This window comes from Manis pentadactyla, chromosome 2 (genome assembly GCF_030020395.1).
Source record: "Manis pentadactyla isolate mManPen7 chromosome 2, mManPen7.hap1, whole genome shotgun sequence".
Lineage (NCBI taxonomy): Eukaryota > Metazoa > Chordata > Mammalia > Pholidota > Manidae > Manis > Manis pentadactyla.
This window is the reverse complement of record NC_080020.1, coordinates 160174328-160189145: the sequence shown is the minus strand read 5'-3', so window position 1 is coordinate 160189145 and position 14818 is coordinate 160174328.

The following is a 14818-nucleotide window of genomic DNA, read 5'->3' as shown; positions in this document are numbered from 1 at the left end:
GCCGATTTTTGTGTTCTTCTTTTATAGTCACAGTACATGAATATATGTCATATTTTCAAAATTAAGCATTCTATGTAATTTCATTCAAGTTGTGTTTATTATTGGGCATCACTGATTTTGAAATGATGAATGTAATGTTCTCTTCATTTCATGCATGGATCACTCCCTATGACTGTATTAATATCATTATTCCACATCTGAACAGCTTTTTAAAATACCAGTAGCTGTGTTTGGCCAGTAGTTTTGTCAAGACTGAATTTCTTTCTATGTGATTTTTTATTTAATTATTTCCACAAAAATGAAATACAAAAAACAGTTAAGTAAATATGCCTTAAAGAAAATCGCTCTGCTCAGCATGTAGTGAACTGCTTTAATTGTGAAATCCATTATTTCTCACAAAACTAATTCAATCCAAAATAGAGGTTCACAGTAACTGAGTGGCAGACTGCACACCAGGATGCACTGTGGCAATTTGAGAGTTTTCATTTTATTCTATCCTATCGTAATTCACAGCTAGACCATGTTCTCTAGTTGTCGTTCTGATATGGCTATATCAACATTCAATTATTCTGCAGTAGGACATAAAGTATTTAGATGTCAGTCTTCCAAAGATGTCTTGCATGCATTCTCAAAGAAGTATGAGCAACTAATTGAAAATTCCAATCTTGTGTTTACATTGGCATCTACATTTTGAATAGACTTCGGTAAATTTAGGAACGAGATCTTCTCTAATATTTGATTTGCAGTATTCATGAGAGGAATCTTTTCTCAAATGTGAGGCAACAATTTTCCTTCTGAAGTTAAGCATGTAGACCAAGTGGCCTAATAAAATTAACAATTTAGGAAGATTAGGCAAAATACAGCATCAATTTTTAATGACGTACTTTATAATATCAGTAGTATATTTATCAAAGTGGCTCAGGAGAACTTCCAGTAAAAACATATTTCATGACGCTGCATTTTGGTTAGGAAACCAAATAGTTCACATCATATTGTAGAAGGAGATCACCACTAATCACCTTCTGTAAGGTAATCCAGAAAGGATCTCTTTTCTTTTTAATTTAGAATTTGTTTCTAGTATTGACATTTTCTACCAAAATTAATTTGACCATATATTAGTAATAGTCTTCTCATAAAAGGCTGTAAATAGTTAATGGTGTATGGTATATATGTTAAGATACTAATGTAAGAAAACATTTTTTTTACCTTTATCATATTTATATAGTTGATACGTTGCAAATATCTGGTGGCAAATAAAATTGTTTCTGATGTACAGAAAGCTAAACAAATTCATATTTAAACTGATGATGTGGCTTGAATCCATAATATTCTTGAGTTTATTTATAATGGTGGGTATTTGACAAAGACCAGCCAGATAGAATCTACAGGGTTGTCTGAGGGAGAAAAAGCCTTGCTTGTGGGTCAACCAGAAACAAAATGAATATCTGCATCAGAAGTTGATCAGTGACAGTGCACTCACTGATTTCTGAGCAATATTCACGTAGCCAAATGAAACCTCTGTTGCTCCTATTTTCTTAATAGTTTATGAGTCCAGACAACGTAAGTTACAGGAGTATCTCAGCAAGCTGTATCTTCAACCTCACCTCAAAGTCAGCTTCATCGGGGAAACCTGCCGTAATTGATTGGAAAAGAAGTACATATTCTTTCTTCATAGAGCAATAAAGAAAGTTTCCTAGCCTATCTTCCCAAATGAACCATGAACCATTAAATGTAAGTCACACTTAAAACAATCTTTTCCAAGTGGTTGGTTTTCCTTAGATTATGAGTTTGAAAATGGCGGAGATTGTATCAAATGAAAATACTTATATAGAAAGAAGTCACAAGAAGACAAATGATAAGTAAATCGATTGGTCCACCAACATTTCTAGCCCTTATTCGGCAGTACTGTATAATAATATTTTCAATTCTGTCAGTGTCATAATATTCTAAAAATAGAAGTAGTTATAATGAAGTTTAATGAAAACTTTGAATTTTTGTCATGTAGCTGTTTTAATCCTTGAGGGAGTGGTCTGATTCAATTTTCCTTTAGGATTTCTCCATCTTAACCTACAGAGGAGCAAAATAATAAGAACCCTAAGAGCAGAGAATAATTTGATTTTAAAAATATCTGGAGGAGGTGCAGATGAATTCAGACAGTTTATCCCACTTCTTTGATCCCTGCTAAGTGAGCCCTTTCAATTTCTTTATCTGGTGTCAACAGGCTATAAGATTTCTGCAAAGGAATACATCATTTTCTTGGTTGACAAACTAAAAATAATTTGTTTAAAGAATGCAGAGGGAACAGGATTTTCATATTGCTTCCCTTGCTATTTCTTTTCTTCAGGCTGATAACATCAAAGTCAAAGCCATTCCAGTCAGCAAGTTCCTGATACACAGTGAAAACTTATTGGGGAGTAATTTTAACTGTCACCTTTTTTCTATTTCCATCCATGACCAGGCAACTTTGGGAACCCAAAGACATAGCTAAGGAAAATACTTAGGAGCATTCTGGGGAGAATTCCCACTTGGTTGTGCACAGCTGGAGAAAGACGATCTGTGGCAAGGGAAATGGAAGGGTGGCATCCATGCTCTAAAGGAAGCAGTTGTCTGTCAGCAAGATGATTTTCTAACAGAAAAAAAGGAAGGATGTGGAAAATAAAAATGATTTGGCAAACATGATGCTTGAGTGCAGAAAGATCATTCCAGAGACAAAGAATGTGCAATTGGCATGAGGAGATTTGAATTTGCACCCAAAATACATAGCTTGCCATTACTGGCAACTTTCAGCCCATCCTGATCTTTATCTTTTTTCTTTTCTTCTGTATTGATATATGCAACCTGCCCTACATAGTCTTTTAAGTTCCATCTTTTTTTACATTTCCAGAGTTCAAGATTAACAGGCAGGAAGCCTGTAGTCTATAAAGGTCAATACAAAATATTTTATGGTTAGGTGTTGAATGAAAATGGAGAGTAAGGGTTAGAACAGAGAAATCTTCTACACAATTCATAGGAAAATTTAGTGTTTTTGTTAAATTTAACAAATATTGCCTATTTTGTGAGGATGAAGAACTAGAGGGAAAACTCTGCTTTAGTGGAAAACTATGAATTTTCTAGAACTTTCTTTTCCAGGTGATCTGATTCTGATCCCATGGGAGTTGGTTTACAACTGTGTAAAGTAATTATCTATAGACAACAAACATATTCTGTCTGATGGAGGTTCAGATGATTTCCCTTTCTCTCCATGGAAGAAAACAGTTCTATTTGTAACTTCATCTCACCAGCCTTTTATATACATTTCTGTTTCTTTGACTTCTCTTTTTGAATAAGTTTTAACATCTGTCTGGAACCTTCATTCAGAGTAAAGTAAAATCTTTAACACATGTTCATTTGTGTCTTTCTGAGATTCACGATTTTACCATTTAAAAAATATTCTTTAGCAAAGTTAATATGTGTAAAAACAATTAAGACCTTACCTGGTATAGTGAGAGACAAGTAAATGTAGCTGTTGCTAGTGCTATGAGCCATCATTGTTGGTTTTAAGAGCTGGAACACAGTCGTGATTAAAACTAAGGAAGGTCAGAGTGTAGCAGGAGAATCAAGAAAATAAATAGTTCCAGTATAACGTGTTAAGAAACGTAATTGAGGTAAGTACAAGGCCCTATAATACGTGGATACAATAGCATTTGGCTCTGCCTTAGGGTCAAGAGAAAAATGCGTGGGTGGGTGGGGGCAACACTTAAGAGTTAGATTAGCACAGGAGTTAACCAACCACAATACTGTCCCTTGCTATGCCCGATGAATAACAATAATCAGACACTGTAATATTAAACAGAATCAGAATAAAGGCAGTGAGTGAATAAGCTCTCTTTTACTCAATCAGAATTAAAATGAGCTTGAATACAAGGTCACACTTACTAGAGCTAGGAAGTCAGCAAAGATACAAAGTGTATTGTCCTCTGTTTAGCCTGTGTACATTTAGCGGTGGCTAGTGACAGCCAAGGAAAAATAAAGAGCTAATTTCAAAATAAGTTCAAGGAAGTTTAGAAAGCGAGGTTGAGCTTAAATAGAAATTTAATGCCAACTTTTGTTTTAAGGCAATCGCCAGAGAGGGAAATCACTGAAGAAGGAAACGTAGTAATACCAACCTGAAGCATGTGTCTCTGTTCAGTCTCCTTTTATACCTGTTCTACCCTGTACCTCAGAAAGGCAACCCTGTGAATTCATTTGAGGAAAGGAATACAGACACTGTTTTATAGTTGAGAACTCTTAAACGTAGAGAGGTTTCTATATTAAGATCTGTGATAATAATGACAAATGCTTTTGTCTATGGAATTTATAGTTTCAAAACTAATTTCCATATATAGTATTTCTTTTAATTCTCCAGCCACTATTGAAAAAGGGGTTTTAATTTTCAAATTTATAGGTTTAGATTCTCTAAATCTTAGAGAAATAAATTATCTTATTCCAAGTTAAACAACTAAAAAGTCCTAACACAGCACCTGACGACAGTGGGACACAATAAGCATTAACTTATCGATAATTAACTAATTAAGTATTAATAATTATTAATTATTAATTAAATAATTCCCATTACATGTTCTCATTAGAACAGATGAGAACAGAATCAGATTTGGGGACCAATTTATTGGATTGTTGATTAATTAGACCCCCCCCCAGGGAAATCTAATAAGCACAATGTCAGTATCTTTTTTATTAGCATAAATATACTCTTTGATATGACTTGATATAATTCTACACTTTCTGCCATAGATACAGCCTAATGTTAGACTCAAGGTGCTCCTCTACTTGGAAAGGTAGATTGGGCAAAGTTATTGATCTGGGCAACAATGCTGTCTGTTGGATCCTGGGAGAGTTGTATTAACCAATGAATACTGAGTTGCTATAATGGCGGAGCATGTTTCTGTATTTTACTCTAAGTACAGAAAAAACACACTCCATGGGTCTTTTTTCAACTGTTTGATCAGTCTGTTTGATGTTACAGTGATGAGGTGATAATTTGTGGAACATGACTTACTGGCTGTTACTCTGATGGTCTCAGAGGATTCAGAATCGATACTCCCTTGCATCTCCCATGTCCCTGATGAGTGTGATTCAGGGCTACTTCTCGTCAGATCAAAACTGAAGTCAGAGAATGATAGAACCACAGTCCATTAGAGCTGCAAGAGGGCTAAGGAAGTATTTTGCCCAAACCGTGACCGACTAAAAGACGAGGAGAGGGCTTCAGAGAGCACCTTCCCAACCTCTACTGTGAGATTTCAGCAAATCTGGGAGTCTGTGCTAGGAGGCATCATCAGTTTGAAGGAACTAAGTCCCTCGAAATCTACCTTCCCATCTTCTTCAGTAGATTTCAAACTCAGCAGAAGCCATTTGACTGCAGAACTGGAATACATGTCTTACAGCTAATGATTATATGACTTACCAGATAATTTGGAAAAAAGCGAATGAGAATATCATAGGGACACCAACATGCCATAAGGCACAAAGGGCTCAGGAACTTACGGCATGTACAATAGCTTAAATATTGATAGAGCCATAAATCCAATCTGCCAGATATATGGGAAAACACAATAGGACAAGAGAAAAACACAGTGGGTGCTTCTGAATTGTATACAAAGCTTTCTTAAACTGTGAGGACCATATAAAGATGCAGTTTCAGTGCCTATTATGTTGTCATGGAAAAATGTCATCCTGAAAATTAGTAAAAGAATCAGCTATGTAGAACTACACATTCTACAGAGACACAGCAGATAGACACTGCAGGCTTCACAGGTATACATATTTATTTTGCCAACAATGTTTGTCATAGAAAATCAAGTCAAAACATTGTAATAAGGTAGTTTCCAGTATAAAATAGACTTTCAAACTCCAGAGAATTCTTGGGGGAAAAGCAAAAAGCAAAAACCAAACAACAAATTCTTAACTAGCTTAGGCTTTCACCCACTCATGTTTCCGTATCAGATCTGGGTCACAAATTTCATTGCATTCCAGTTTTCTTTATTATATTGTTCTATTTCAGAAAGAAACTCATCTCTTGTTTATCTAAACACACAAACCTGGAGGCAGGCAGAATATTTAAAACACAAATGCCCATATTTAGAGAAGCAGAGTTCTAGTCATAAAAAAAAGTGATTGCAGAGTAGGAAAAGAAGACCATAGATGGTTTTTTTTTTTTGTACAACACTCCACCTACAGTATAATTATGTTCCGGTGTTTTAAAAAAAGCATACTATGTCAGCTTAGAAACAGATAAGCAAAATAATCATGTCCTTTCACTGTACAAGTAGGTAGTCATAGACTGTCACTTTACACATTAAATTAAATATTAACCCCCAGAAGTCAGGAATCTATAGAAATCGGGCCAAGTGGTTATAGAATACTAATGTTCAACTCCAGGAAACACTTATTTGACATATACTCTGTGTAAAACACTGCCAGGAGCCATGGATGATCCAAAGGTAAGGAAGATGTATATCCATCCTCGAAGAGCTTACAGCCACATGGAAGGTGGACTTTCACACAAAACATGAATTAGCATTCACACTCAAATATTTGGGCAAATGGGGCCCAGGGACTCCTGGAATGAGGTGAAATGGCTTATGTCATTTATTCTAGTTTTTAGAAAAATCACTCTCGCCTTGGTAGGCTTCATATTCATCTTTCCTTGATCCTTCCCATGGTCAGAGTGCTTAGATACAATATGTTTTATTCTGAACACCTGCTTTCTCCCTGGGAGTCTGGAATTTGGTATGTGACAGGCAGGTGCCTACATAACCAAATCTCATAAAAAGAGACTGGACATGAGTCTCTAATGAGCTTTCCTCCTAGACAACATTCTACATGTGCTGTCACAACTCCTTGCTTGAGGAATTAAGAGCGTCCTGTGTGAATCCACTGAGAGAAGACTCTTGGAAGCTTGCCTTGTTTTCCTTGGGCTTTGTTTCCTATGCCTTTTCCCCATTTCTGATTTTGCGTTGTAACATCTTGCTGCAATAATTTGTAGCTGGGAGTATAACCACATGGTGAGTTGTCCACATTGTCCTAGTGAACCTGGAGGTGGTCCTGCATACTCCTGACACAAGGTGATAATCCCTTTATTATGTACAGCCAGCCACCCTATTGTGAGAATTCTAATTGGTTCATTATTTCTGGAGAATTATTTGGAAATATGTTATCAAAATTTATTATATGTGTACTTTGACCTTGTGTTTGCATTACTTGAAATTTTACCTAAGAACATGAGAAACACACACATACTTTTTCCGTATTATTCATAAATTTGAAAACTTAGAGACTATTCATGAATAGAGGACTAAGTAAGTAAGTCATGGCATATCCATGTATCAGCTATGTTCGGCTTTGATTTGTGAGGAACCTATCTGATCGGTCAATACCCTTTTTTTTTTTTTTTTTTTTTTTTTTTAGATAATTATTTTTTATTGAAGGGTAGTTGACACACAGTATTACATTACATTAGTTTCAGGTGTACAACACAGTGATTCAACATTTATATACATGATAATTCTAAGTACCAGCTATCACCATACCAAGTTGTTACAATATTTTGACTATATTCCTTATGCTATACATTACATCCCGGTTGCTTATTTATTTTACAATTGGAAGTGTGTACTTTTTCTTGGTTGTTGTTGTTAGGGCATCTCTCATATTTATTGATCAAATGGTTGTTAACAACAATAAAATTCTGTATAGGGGAGTCAATGCTCAATGCACAATCATTAATCCACCCCAAGCCTAATTTTCGTCACTCTCCAATCTTCTGAAGCATAACGAACAAGTTCTTACATGGAGAACAAATTCTTACATAGTGAATAAGTTACATAGTTAACAGTACAAGGGCAGTCATCACAGAAACTTTTGGTTTTGCTCATGCATTATGAACTATAAACAGTCAGTTCAAATATGAATACACATTTGATTTTTATACTTGATTTATATGTGGATACCACATTTCTCTCTTTATTATTTTTAATAAGATGCTGAAGTGGTAGGTAGATACAACATAAAGGTAGAAAACATAGTTTAGTGTTGTAAGAGAGCAAATGTAGATGATCAGGTGTGTGCCTGTAGACTATGTGTTAATCCAAGCTAGACAAGGGCAATAAAACATCCACATATGCAGAAGATTTCTCTCAGAACAGGGGGGGTGAGGTTCTAAGCCTCACCTCTGTTGATCCCCAATTTCTCACCTGATGACCCCCCTGCGACTGTGCCTGTCTTAGGTTGTTCCTCCCTTGAGGAATCTTACCCGTCTCTGGCTAACCAGTCATCTTCCGGGGCCATACAGGGAAATGTTAAGTTGGTAAGTGAGAGAGAAGCCTTATTGTTTGAAATGGTTAGCTTTTTATTTCTTTGCATATTTATGCCCTGTGGCTTCTATGCCCAGCTTTTGTCTTGAGGTATCTTTACCACTTGGAGGAGTTATGATACTTGGTAAATTTGATATGAGGCACGAATTCTATTTAAGAATTCGTTGTAATTAGGAAGGAAGAAGAAAAGCTATAGAAGTAGCAGGCGGGAGAAAACATGGGAAGATTGATTATTTCTTTGACATATCTTCTTGTAGAGTAACTTCAGCATGTATATATTTTAAGCTACTACTTAAATTGCGCACACACATTAACATAATAGGAGTATAGTTACATAACCAAAGCATACCTGTAATTACCAGCCATCTCCAGTGAAACCAAGAAAACCAGTTAGGCACCCTAGGCATTTGTGAAAACTTATCAATGATATGATGGTTATTATCTAACTGAATTTGAATAGTTTGAGAAAAATCAGACAAATTAAAACAACCCATTCCTGGGCACTGTTCACATCCCATATGTTCTTTTAACAGTAAATAGTCTGTAGTTGTAAGATTTTGGAGCGCTACAATTTGCACTTCTCCTAATTCTTGGTTGAGTTCCAACAGTATAGATCCAGTCAAATTTGTTGTTTTACTGTATGCACAGGCCAGCTTAGATATCTCCTTCATTCCCATGGCAAGTCCAGGAGCTGGTGGGATGAGTGCATCTACAGCTGTAGCAGTGCGTGGATCTTTGTTGGGGTTTTTTGATGATCATCTTCTGGCATGAGTCTTCCAGAGAGTGCTGATGTTGGAAGTTTTCTTTCATATCGTTTCTTAGTTCATTTTCGGGGTAGCCAAATTAGGCTTTGATCCTCTGTATAAACACAAACAGACCCTTTGCCTACACTTTTATATGTCCTTTATATCATTGTGTAGAACTCATTAGAGGTCACCACATAGGAACTGCATTTTTTTTTTTTAATCATTAATCTACACTTACATGACGAATACTTTGTTTACTAGGCTCTCCCCTATACCAGGTCCCCCCTATATACTCCTTTACAGTCACTGTCCATCAGCGTAGCAACCTGTTGTAGAATCACTACTTGTCTTCTCTGTGTTTTACAGCCCTCCCCTTTCTCTCACCCCGCTATGGATGCTAATCTTAATACCCCCCTACTTCTCCCCCCCTTATCCCTCCCTACCCACCCATCCTCCCCAGTCCCTTTCCCTTTGGTACCTGTTAGTCCATTCTTGAGTTCTGTGATTCTGCTGCTGTTTTGTTCCTTCAGTTTTTCCTTTGTTCTTATATTCCACAGATGAGTGAAATCATTTGGTATTTCTCTTTCTCTGCTTGGCTTGTTTCACTGAGCAAAATACCCTCCAGCTCCATCCATGTTGCTGCAAATGGTTGGATTTGCCCTTTTCTTATGGCTGAGTAGTATTCCATTGTGTATATGTACCACATCTTCTTTATCCATTCATCTATCGATGGACATTTAGGTTGCTTCCAATTCTTGGCTATTGTAAATAGTGCTGCGATAAACATAGGGGTGCACTGATCTTTCTCATACTTGATTGCTGCATTCTTAGGGTAAATTCCTAGGAGTGCAATTCCTGGGTCAAATGGTAAGTCTGTTTTGAGCATTTTGATGTACCTCCATACTGCTTTCCACAATGGTTGAACAAGTTTACATTCCCACCAGCAGTGTAGGAGGGTTCCCCTTTCTCCACAGCCTCGCCAACATTTGTTGTTGTTTGTCTTTTGGATGGCAGCCATCCTTACTGGTGTGAGGTGATACCTCATTGTAGTTTTAATTTGCATTTCTCTGATAATTAGCGATGTGGAGCATCTTTTCATGTGTCTGTTGGCCATCTGTATTTCTTTTTTGGAGAACCGTCTGTTCAGTTCTTTTGCCCATTTTTTAATTGGGTTATTTGTTTTTTGTTTGTTGAGGCGCGTGAGCTCTTTATATATTCTGGACGTCAAGCCTTTATCGGATGTGTCATTTTCAAAGATATTCTCCCATACTGTAGGGTTTCTTTTTGTTCTATTGATGGTGTCTTTTGTTGTACAGAAGCTTTTCAGCTTAATATAGTCCCACTTGTTCATTTTTGCTGTTGTTTTCCTTGCCCGGGGAGATATGTTCAAGAAGAGGTCACTCATGTTTATGTCTAAGAGGTTTGTGCCTATGTTTTCTTCCAAGAGTTTAATGGTTTCATGACTTACATTCAGGTCTTTGATCCATTTTGAGTTTACTTTTGTATATGGGGTTAGACGATGGTCCAGTTTCATTCTCCTACATGTAGCTGTCCAGTTTTGCCAGCACCATCTGTTGAAGAGACTGTCATTTCGCCATTGTATGTCCATGGCTCCTTTATCAAATATTAATTGACCATATATGTCTGAGTTAATGTCTGGATTCTCTAGTCTGTTCCATTGGTCTGTGGCTCTGTTCTTGTGCCAGTACCAAATTGTCTTGATTACTATGGCTTTATAATAGAGCTTGAAGTTGGGGAGTGAGATCCCCCCTACTTTATTCTTCTTTCTCAGGATTGCTTTGGCTATTCGGGGTCTTTGGTGGTTCCATATGAATTTTTGAATGATTTGTTCCAGTTCATTGAAGAATGTTGCTGGTAGTTTCATAGGGATTGCATCAAATCTGTATATTGCTTTGGGCAGGATGGCCATTTTGACGATATTAATTCTTCCTAGCCATGAGCATGGGATGCGTTTCCATCTGTTAGTGTCCCCTTTAATTTCTTTTAAGAGTGACTTGTAGTTTTCAGAATATAAGTCTTTCACTTCTTTGGTTAGGTTTATTCCTAGGTATTTTATTTTTTTTGATGCAATTGTGAATGGAGTTGTTTTCCTGATTTCTCTTTCTGTTGGTTCATTGTTGGTATATAGGAAAGCCACAGATTTCTGTGTGTTGATTTTGTATCCTGCAACTTTGCTGTATTCCGATATCAGTTCTAGTAGTTCTGGGGTGGAGTCTTTAGGGTTTTTTATGTACAGTATCATGTCATCTGCAAATAGTGACAGTTTGACTTCTTTTTTGCCAATCTGGATTCCTTGTATTTTTTTGTTTTGTCTGATTGCCGTGGCTAGGACCTCCAGTACTATGTTAAATAACAGTGGGGAGAGTGGGCATCCCTGTCTAGTTCCCGATCTCAGCGGAAATGCTTTCAGCTTCTCGCTATTCAATATAATGTTGGCTGTGGGTTTTTCATAGATGGCCTTTATTATGTTGAGGTACTTGCCCTCTATTCCCATTTTGCTGAGAGTTTTTATCATGAATGGATGTTGAACTTTGTCAAATGCTTTTTCAGCATCTATGGAGATGATCATGTGGTTTTTGTCTTTCTTTTTGTTGATGTGGTGGATGATATTGATGGACTTTCGAATGTTGTGCCATCCTTGCATCCCTGGGATGAATCCCACTTGGTCATGGTGTACGATGGTTTTGATGTATTTTTGAATTCGGTTTGCTAAAATTTTGTTGAGTATTTTTGCGTCTACGTTCATCAGGGATATTGGTCTATAGTTTTCTTTTTTGGTGGTGTCTTTGCCTGGTTTTGGTATTAGGGTGATGTTAGCTTCATAGAATGAGTTTGGGAGTATCCCCTCCTCTTCTATTTCTTGGAAAACTTTAAGGAGGATGGGTATTATGTCTTCCCTGTATGTCTGATAAAATTCCGAGGTAAATCCATCTGGCCCGGGGGTTTTGTTCTTTGGTAGTTTTTTGATTACCGCTTCAATTTCGTTGCTGGTAACTGGTCTGTTTAGATTTTCTGTTTCTTTTTGGGTCAGTCTTGGAAGGTTGTATTTTTCTAGGAAGTTGTCCATTTCTCCTAGGTTTCCCAGCTTGTTAGCATATAGGTTTTCATAGTAGTCTCTAATAATTCTTTGTATTTCTGCGGGATCTGTTGTGATTTTTCCTTTCTCATTTCTGATACTGTTGATTTGTGTTGACTCTCTTTTCCTCTTAATAAGTCTGGCTAGAGGCTTATCTATTTTGTTTATTTTCTCGAAGAACCAGCTCTTGGTTTCATTGATTTTTGCTATTGTTTTATTCTTCTCAATTTTATTTATTTCTTCTCTGATCTTTATTATGTCCCTCCTTCTGCTGACCTTAGGCCTCATTTGTTCTTCTTTTTCCAATTTTGATAGTTGTGACATTAGACCGTTCATTTGGGATTGCTCTTCCTTTTTTAAATATGCTTGGAGTGCTATATACTTTCCTCTTAAGACTGCTTTTGCTGCGTCCCACAGAAGTTGGGGCTTAGTGTTGTTGTTGTCATTTGTTTCCATATATTGCTGGATCTCCATTTTGATTTGGTCAGTGATCCATTGATTATTTAGGAGCGTGTTGTTTAGCCTCCATGTGTTTGTGAGCCTTTTTGCTTTCTTTGAACAGTTTATTTCTAGTTTAATGCCTTTGTGGTCTGAAAAGTTGGTTGGTAGGATTTCAATCTTTTGGAATTTACTGAGGCTCTTTTTGTGTCCTAGTATGTGGTCTATTCTGGAGAATGTTCCATGTGCACTTGAGAAGAACGTGTATCCTGTTGCTTTTGGATGTAGAGTTCTGTAGATGTCTATTAGGTCCATCTGTTCTAGTGTGTTGTTCAGTGCCTCTGTGTCCTTACTTATTTTCTGTCTGGTGGATCTGTCCTTTGGAGTGAGTGGTGTGTTGAAGTCTCCTAGAATGAATGCATTGCATTCTATTTCCTCCTTTAGTTCTGTTAATATTTGTTTCAGGTATGTTGGTGCTCCTGTATTGGGTGCATATATATTTATAATGGTTATATCCTCTTGATGGACTGAGCCCTTTATCATTATGTAATGTCCTTCTTTGTCTTTTGTTACTTTCTTTATTTTGAAGTCTGTTTTGTCTGATACCAGAATTGCAACACCTGCTTTCTTCTCTCTGTTGTTTGCTTGAAATATCTTTTTCCATCCCTTGACTTTAAGTCTGTGCGCGTCTTTGGGTTTGAGGTGAGTCTCTTGTAAGCAGCATATGGATGGATCTTGCTTTTTTATCCATTCTATTACTCTGTGTCTTTTGATTGGTGCATTCAGTCCATTTACATTTAGGGTGATTATTGAAAGGTATGAATTTATTGCCATTGCAGGCTTTAAGTTTGTGGTTACCAAAGGTTTAGGGTTAGCTTCTTTACTGTCTTACTGTCTAACTTAACTCGCTTGTTGAGCTATTATAAACACAATCTGATGATTCTTTATTTCTCTCCCTTCTTATTCCTCCTCCTCCCTTCTTCATATGTTGGGTGTTTTGTTGTGTGCTCTTTTTAGGAGTGCTCCCATCTACAGCAGTCCCTGTAGGATGCCCTGTAGAGGTGGTTTGTGGGAGGCAAATTCCCTCAACTTTTGCTTGTCTGGGAATTGTTTAATCCCTCCTTCATATTTAAATGATATTCGTGCTGGATACAGTAGTCTTGGTTCGAGGCCCTTCTGTTTCATTGCATTAAGTATATCATGCCATTCTCTTCTGGCCTGTAGGGTTTCTGTTGAGAAGTCTGATGATAGCCTGATGGGTTTTCCTTTGTAGGTAACCTTTTTTTTCTCTCTGGCTGCTTGTAATACTTTGTCCTTGTCTTTGATCTTTGCCATTTTAATTATTATGTGTCTTGGTGTTGCCCTCCTTGGATCCCTTGTCATGGGAGTTCTGTGTACCTCTGTGGTCTGAGAGGCCATTTCTTCCCCTAGTTTGGGGAAATTTTCAGCAATTATTTCTTCAAAGACATTTTCTATCCCCTTTTCTCTCTCTACTTCTTCTGGAATGCCTATGATTCTTATATTATTTCTTTTATATTGATCACTCAGCTCTCTTAAAATTCTTTCATTCCTGGAGATCCTTTTATCTCTCTCTGCATCAGCTTCTCTGCGTTCCTGTTCTCTGTTTTCTAGTCCATTAATGGTCTCTTGCATCTCGTCCATTCTGTTTTGAAGTCCTTCCAGAGCTTGTTTTATTTCTGAATTCTCCTTCCTTAGTTCTTGCATATTTCTCTGCAAGTCCATCAGCATGGTTATGACTTTTGTTTTGAATTCTTTTTCAGGTAGACTGGCTAAATCTATCTCCCCAGATTCCTTCTCAGGAGAAGATGTAGCAGATGCCGAAGCTGTCTGGGTTAGTCTTGTCTGAATCATATTTTTTTGCCTTTTCATGTTGACAGGTGCTATTGACTGTCAGCTGGGAGGGCCAAAATTTTCACTTATTACTGGCCTTTCTTTACTGGGCAACTCCGACCCCTAGTGGCTTGTGTTGGGTAATTGCGTGTAGAGTGGGTCTTTGTGTCTTGCCTGGCCGGGAGGGAGAAATTTCCCTTTCTGTGGGCGGAATTTGTCTCAGGCTGCTTCTCTGCTTTCGCAGCGCCCGGTGGGGTGATGGATGGGGGGGCTGCTTGACTGTTTGCCTCCGTGAGGGGTCTCAGAGCTGTTGCCCAGGGGGTTAGTGCACCCGGTTT